This window comes from Penaeus monodon, chromosome 36, assembly GCF_015228065.2.
Source record: "Penaeus monodon isolate SGIC_2016 chromosome 36, NSTDA_Pmon_1, whole genome shotgun sequence".
Lineage (NCBI taxonomy): Eukaryota > Metazoa > Arthropoda > Malacostraca > Decapoda > Penaeidae > Penaeus > Penaeus monodon.
Window position 1 is genome coordinate 27,224,223 of NC_051421.1, and position 7,500 is coordinate 27,231,722.

The 7,500-nt window shown below is 38.9% G+C and overlaps 1 protein-coding gene across 1 annotated transcript in view; it reads right to left on the reverse strand.

Annotated features, from left to right (window-relative positions):
- Positions 1 to 7,500, reverse strand: part of LOC119595417 (microtubule-associated serine/threonine-protein kinase 1-like) — a gene marked incomplete at its 3' end in the record, with an annotated part of 79,092 nt that overhangs the window by 69,854 nt on the left and 1,738 nt on the right.

Genomic DNA, 7,500 nt, shown 5'->3' on the forward strand with positions numbered 1-7,500 from the left:
CATAACACTTGTTATAAGAATAAGAATAATACCTATCGTTAATATTGTGTTTACTGCATTGCAATTATCAACATTATCACCATTACCCACATTATCAGACCATTATAATGATTCTTGTTTTTATCATTATCATTCTACAATCATCATTTTAATCACCTTTCTCATCCTCAGTTCACAGACATCAAAATAATCAGGTTAAATATATCACCCCTATCGTATCAATGCAAAAAAAAATGCTGAAATTACCAGAAAAATAGACACCACCTCTACCTCGTCATTTCACAAATACTAAAAATATAATACCACAGAAAATAATCAGGTAAAAAAAATATCATAAAAAAAATCAAGGCAACCTGAAAAAAATATACCACCTTTATCATCATTGCACAAATACATCAGTATAACCAGAACAAAATAAATATCTATTTATATAATGCAGGGTACAGACACACACAACCGCAACCTTGATGGGCTTCTGGCAACACCCAGGGAAAACAATTAAGGACATATCATACGCATCATACAATGCTAGCAGTTGGTAATTACGTGAGCGTGTAATGATACTCGTTGATGGCACCGGAAGTCATTATCATTGGTATTGTGCTGCGTAACATTTAATGGATTTGCGAGTAAAAAGAGAGAGCGGGGGAGGAAGAGATAGGGAGGCAGGGAGGAATGAGGGAGAGGAAATAAGGAAGGGAGGGATAGAGGAATGAGGGAGTGAGGGAGGGAAGGATTGTGAGGGAGTGAGGGCGAGGGAGAAAATGAGTGAGTGAGTGAGTGAGTGAAGGACAAGGAGGGAGATGTTACCATGTGTGTATGTTTGACTGCCTGATGGAAATGAGTGGTGGTAAGAATGAGGCAAATACCTATATCACATTCCTGTCCGATAATCAGTAAAAAAAATAATAAATAAATAAATATCCATTTACAGTTCACATGTAAATACTAGCAATAATCACAATATTGAATATACTAAATATGAGAGATGATCTCATAAAGATGGTTTCCAAAGGTACTTCTCAGGTATATTTCGTGGGAGGTTGACCAGGTAAAAGAACTGGAAGTTACCTAAATTAGTTTCATACGACCGCCCTACCTTGAAAAAATATATATCTATCATACTGAAAAAAGTTCCCAATTCATCCACAGGAAATGTGGGAGTAAATTATACTGGAGCCATCTGTAATCATTTGTTGTTGTAAAGAATTCATACGACTCAACGTCTACTCTATCAGTTTTAATCAAATTTGATGCCCTTCCGTTAAAGCTCTTAATCTTTTGCATTAAATTCGGGTCTTAGCCTCATTTCGCTTCATAAGATGACTTTTCAAACTGCTTCGTCTTTGTCATTTTCAAACAATTCTTTGCTCTCTCCTTCCTTGGCATGCTTGTTAATAATCTTACGTTTTGGGGTTCCGTGCTTTACACATCATTAGATTATCGCTTACACATTCGCGGCTGTGTCTTGGCCGGGGTTAGATCCCGTCGCAGGATATTGGAACATATATTTTGACCTACAGGAAGCCGTCCTCATCTCACTGATCCATTCATTCTCTTTAGATACTCTTCGAGTCCTTGACTTCGTTTATTCCTTAATGAAACGTTTCAAGACACAGTTGCGCCATGCATTCTGTTAAATATGTTACTGATCGAAAATAGGAATCATGTAATTAATGATTCATAAGGGATTCCAAATCAGGCTCAATGCTTTCTGCACAGATAAGAATATTTAAGATCTGCTTTTGCATTTGCCCCTTTGAGGTTATATTGTTTACTATTTTCCCCAGAAATCTTAGAAAGCTCGAAACATTTTTTTCTATCAAGCTTCAAATATTTATCATCTTTCTTAATAAGCTTACACTGCCGTAACAGACTATTTGCTATTTTCCCATAAAACTTAAAAGACTACTCTAGCCTTTTCCCTATCAAGCTCAAGACATTTATTAATCTACCTACTAAGTTTACCCTACTGTAGTAGTTCCCCTATCAAGTTAAGACTATTTTCGACCTTTTCTATGAAGTCTCGACTCTTTAGTATCTTGTCTAGCAACCTTAGACTATACCGCATCCACTTAGTTCTGCTAAGTCCCCTTATCACCTTCATTTTCGCTACTTAGCTGGAACTTAGGCTAGTCTATCTGTAGTTCCTTTGTAAACACCTTTTCCTGTTTTTTTTCCATATTCTTTAAAACCTGATCTGTCCGTAGTTATTTGGTATGATGCTGTTCCCTCATGTTTTTCTTTTTCTTTCAGCCATTTTCTCTTAATTCTGCAAATGGGCTTTCATCGCTTCGTTATTTTTCTTTAAAGACTCGACTCAGCATAACTTCTTTTGTTAAGTTTACGGATACCAAGTTAACTTTCCTGAATTTATAAGATAGTTGATTTTGTTTTCTAAAGGAAATCTATGTCTTAACCACGCTGATGAGTGTGATGATGGTGGTGGCAAAGACGAGGATGATGATAAGAATACGGCGATAATGGTGAGGATAATGATAATGAAATTGATAATCAATAATTGCGATCATTATCATCAATATACTCATCCTCATTAATCCTTACAATTAGGACGAAAAAACGGGAAAGCGATTCAAGCAGGTAAGCTGATAAATTCTACGGTTGTAACACACCAAATTTCACCCCCTCCGTGGAAATAGGGTCCAATCTGAGACCTAAAATTAAACAAACAAATGCAGATTAATTAGACCAGCCCTGATGCGAGAGAAGGTGGTTTTCTTCTTTTAAAGTTTTGTAGTAAAGGAAAAAGTAACGCAGGGAAATGTCTTTTTTTTTTTAACCTGCTCGATGTTCTGTAATATTTGTAATCAAATTATCTAATAAAATAAGCAGCATTCTCAACCATGAACATGAAAATCTTCATTCCTATGACCATAAATCATATCATTATTACCATTATCACTAACACCAGTACCGTCATTAGGCCTATCAGTAACATGTCGCTGTCATATTATCGGCGTTATCATATTACCGTTATTATTATCCTTTTATCGTTATCATTTTAACCTATCTTATCATTTGCTATTCTAATCATTTCCCTCAATGTCATTCTCGTTTCTATTACTTGGTATCATTATTATTTCTATTATTATCACTGTTGCTCATTACCATTATTAACAATGACAGGAAGCAACATCTAGACACACACACACACACACACACACACACACACACACACACACACACACACACACACACTCAAACAAGCAAACCAAACCAATTAAACAAACAAACACACTCAAGGGCATCTCCATCTATTTCCACTGCCCTCTCCCTCTCCCCCCCCCCCCTCACGGCCTAAGCTACCCCGAAAGCCCCTTTGACCTGGTGTCGCCTTACCCGCGATATTGTTTACATTTTCGACAAATCTGCGCCACTCTGGGTATCGTAGGGGGATGCGGTTCTCACGCCCATCCTCGGAATCGAGGGTCAAAAATGCGTGTAGGCGGGGAGGCGGAGCTGGAGGGAGGGAGGGAGGGATAGAGGGAGTAAGGAAAGGGAAGGAGGGGGGGAGGGAAGAACAGAGGGAGTAAGGAAAGGCAAGGCAAGGAGGGAGGGAGGGAGGGATGGAGAGAAGGATGGAGGGAGGGACAGAAGGAGTAAGAAAAGGGAGGGGGGATGAGGAAGGGAGGTAGGGAGGGAGGGAGGGACAGAGAGACCAAGAAAATGGAAGGAGGGAGGGAGCGAGGGAGGGAGGGAGGGAGGGAGGGAGGGAGGGAGGGAGAAAGAGAGAGAGAGAGAGAGAGAGAGAGAGAGAGAGAGAGAGAGAGAGAAGAGAGAGAGAGAGAGAGAGAGAGAGAGAGAGAGAGAGAGAGAGAGAGAGAGAGAGAGAGAGAGAGACAGACAGACAGACAGACAGACAAACAGACCGAGAAAAGGAGTTAGACCACGGCCACCGAGAGCCTCCTATATAGGATGCTACAGGATGCCCTGCCGCTGTTCCCAAGAGATCCAAACACCAACGTCTGCCTCGTATCCTTCCCTTGTTTTGGATGCCGACAGGGCCGAGGGGAGAGCGAGGGCCAGAGGTCCCCGAACTTTATAGGGTCGGTCAGGGGGCCCTCCGGAAGTGCCCCCTGAGGCCCTAACATGTTCACACCACCACGACACTCCCCCCCTTTTTTTCCCTTCCCCTCGACCCCACGCCCCTCTCCCCTCCTCGCCCCCAGGAAGCCTCAGAACCGCAGGGATCAAGTGCTGTTTATGGCACTTCACTGCCAGCGCTACGGCCCGCCCGCGTTAACGGCATTAGCGAAAAGGAAGCGAGGGAAAGGATGATGATGATGAGGGAGTAAGGAGGACGATGATATGAGGCTAATGACAACAATTATGATGATGATGGTGATGATAATACTAATAATAAGGACGATGATGGTATCATATAATGATAAGGATGATAATGGTGATGATGATAATATAATGATAACAAAACAACAATTATTATTATAATGATGATAACAATTATCATCATAATGATATTGATAATAATTATAATAATGATAATGATGATGGTGATAACAATAATAATAACAACAACAACAACAACAACAACAACAATAAAATAATAACAATAGTAGTAGTAGCAGTAGTAAGATTAGTAGTAGTAGTAGTAGTAATGAGGATGATGATAATAATAATAATAATAATAATAATAATAATAATAATAATAATAATAATAATAATAATAATAATAATAATAATAATAATAATAATAATAATAATAATAATAATAATAATAATAATAATGATAATAACAATATGATAATAATACATAATAATATGCAATTATAAGAATAATGATAACAACTATAATAATAAAAATAGCAATATTGTTATCAATAATAACAACTATAATAATAATGATGATGATAATAATAACAACAACAATAACAATAATAATAATTACCACAATAATAACAACTATAATAATAATAATATTAATGATATTGATAATAATGATAATAATGATAATAATAATAATAATAACAGCAATAATAATAAAAAATATAATAATAATAATAATATCATTATTACCAGCAACGATGATAATGATTATCATAACACTAATACAATAATACTAAGAACAATGATAATGATAACGGCCATCACTTGAGAAAATAAACAACAGCCCCCTTGAAATACATCAAAATTACATCAACCTATACGTAGAAAAAAGACAAGGAGACCCCCTATGCTAATGGGATTACTTCCAAGCCGCCAGCACACACCAACAAGATGGCAAACCCGCAGAAGATATCCGCAAACACTCGCGGATTGGGTACTTTGCATAGGCCTATGTACGGGTTCGTTACGCCACTGGATGTCTGCGAAGGTCATGCGTGTGTGTGTGCGGAGTGGGTGGGTTGGGGTGAGTGAGTGCATGGGGGGATGAGTGAGTGTGAGTGTGAGTGAGTGAGTGAGTGAGTGTGTGTGTGTGTGTGTGTGTGTGTGTGTGTGTGTATGTGTGTGAGTGTGAGTGAGTGAGTGAGTGAGTGAGTGAGTGAGTGAGTGAGTGAGTGAGTGAGTGAGTGAGTGAGTGAGTGAGTGAGTGAGTGAGTGAGTGAGTGAGTGAGTGAGTGAGTGAGTGAGTGTGTGTGTGTGTGTGTGTGAGAGAGAGAGAGAGAGGAGAGGAGAGGAGAGAGAGAGAGAGAGAGAGAGAGAGAGAGAGAGAGAGAGAGAGAGAGAGAGAGAGAGAGAGAGAAAGAGAAAGAGAAAAGAGAGAAGAAAAAGAAAAAAAGACAAAAACAAAGACAAAGGAAGGAAGAAAGAAAGAGAAGGAGAAAGAGGAAGAAGAAAAAATGAGTGTGCGAGTAAAAAGCATGAGTATGTGAGTGAGGGTATGCATGTGCCTGGTGTGTACCCGCATGTGGATGTGATTGTTCCACCGCGCGTAGAGAGACAGAAAACACGATGAGCCTACCGCCTCTCGAGAGGTTTTCCCGCTGCCATCAAAAATTCACCAGCTACTTTACAACCCTCTTAGGCTTATATTTTCAACATAAAAAAAACAAAGCTTGTTTCTTTAGTCGGAGAAAACATCCCAGCATATCTTTTTCTTCCTAAGAGAACACTAAATCAGTAAAGCATTATAATGAGGAAAGTGTTTGATCCAATTTCCGGGCCTATTTGATATTTGCAATATCATTTGGAGACTATTTAATTTTTGTATCATTCATCATCATTTATGATTTAATAATCATCAATACTGCTTTATGAACATCAATTCATTATTCTTTACACGATTATAACTGTTATTTATAAGCTATTCAGTATTACATAACTATCTTATCTCTGGCACTAAAATGTTTTCACGAAATGATGCAGATCAATCACTATATTGATCCCTAACAAAATATGAACAATAATCTGTTGAAGTATTATGTAGGAACAAATTTAGGTTTGTTTCGTCCCAAATACTCTTGAAATATTGTTTACAAAGCGGCCTGTAGTCAATCTGGAAATCCTATAACCACTCGGGTGTGTGTGTGTGTGTGTGTGTGTGTGTGTGTGTGTGTGTGTGTGTGTGTGTGTGTGTGTGTGTGTGTGTGTGTGTGTGTGTGTGTGTGTGTGTGTGTGTGTGTGTGTGTGTGTGTGTGTGTGTGTACATACATACGTACGTGCGTGCGTGCGTGTGTTTTTGTATGTACCCATTATTTTTTTTATAATTCATACATTTTAATTTAAAAACCCATATCATATTCCCATTTATTTCTACCACCATTACCCACGATAAAGAGCGAGGAAAGGGATACAGGAGTAAATTAAGTAAAATTGAGGAGGAATTGAAACATGTGCAAGGGTGCAACATGTCCACTGAGCATGAAAATAGAACTAAATCTCGGTAGTTTGACAAAGTTTCTTTGGAAAGTAAAAACAGAATCATCAGCCCATTAGTAAATAGAAAAAAATTGCAAACAGACAGAAACACATACACTGATGCATACATACATGCATGCACACAGACAGACAGACATGCTGGCAAGCAGCTATGCAGGCAGGCAGGCAGGCAGGCAGGCAGGCAAGCAGGCAAGCAGGTAGGCACGCACGCACGCACGCACGCACACATACATACACACACAACACACACACACACACACACACACACACACACACACACACACACACACACACACACACACACACACACACACACACACACACACACACATGGAATCAGGAAGGAAACTTAACTAGTATTGCCACAGCCGTGTTCCAAATATCACTCGTCAGTACTTGCGTTGCCTTCATGTTTATATTAATGGGCTTTCTTTTTTTGTATACTGCAATGCAGACTTACTGCGAGTTCATTTAACATTTTGTGCTATTTCTATTTATGTGTTTTGAATGGCCATAAATATCTACCAGTCTATTTTTTTGTTGTTGTTGTTCTTGTCACACACACACGCGCACACGCCCGCACACACACGCACGCACACACACACACACACACACACACACACACACACACACACACACACA